Source organism: Penaeus monodon, chromosome 20 (assembly GCF_015228065.2).
Source record: "Penaeus monodon isolate SGIC_2016 chromosome 20, NSTDA_Pmon_1, whole genome shotgun sequence".
NCBI classification, from domain to species: Eukaryota; Metazoa; Arthropoda; class Malacostraca; order Decapoda; family Penaeidae; genus Penaeus; species Penaeus monodon.
This window is the reverse complement of record NC_051405.1, coordinates 36,037,880-36,038,220: the sequence shown is the minus strand read 5'-3', so window position 1 is coordinate 36,038,220 and position 341 is coordinate 36,037,880.

Below are 341 nucleotides of genomic sequence, written 5' to 3'. Positions count from 1 at the left end.
TCTTTGTATCCATTATCTTCTGCATCTGTACATATCCAAATATGTTCGAAAGTGTGCGAGTTTGCTGATATATGTATAGACAGACCAATGGTTCCCCCTTTTTTAGTGAAGGCACTCGAAAATTCCCTCTGGCACCCTTTTCTTGAACCAAATCCACAGTGTACTCTAATCTTTACCACGCAGTATTGCATCTCAGAACAAAGTAAACATAGGTTATATGTACAAAGGGGAAATATAAGAGTTCACCTGAATAGCCATAGTAATTTGAAATTCAAATGCCAACCCTAGGCATTGCAGTCCACGGCACCACGACTCTTACTGTGGTAACCACTAAGATAGAT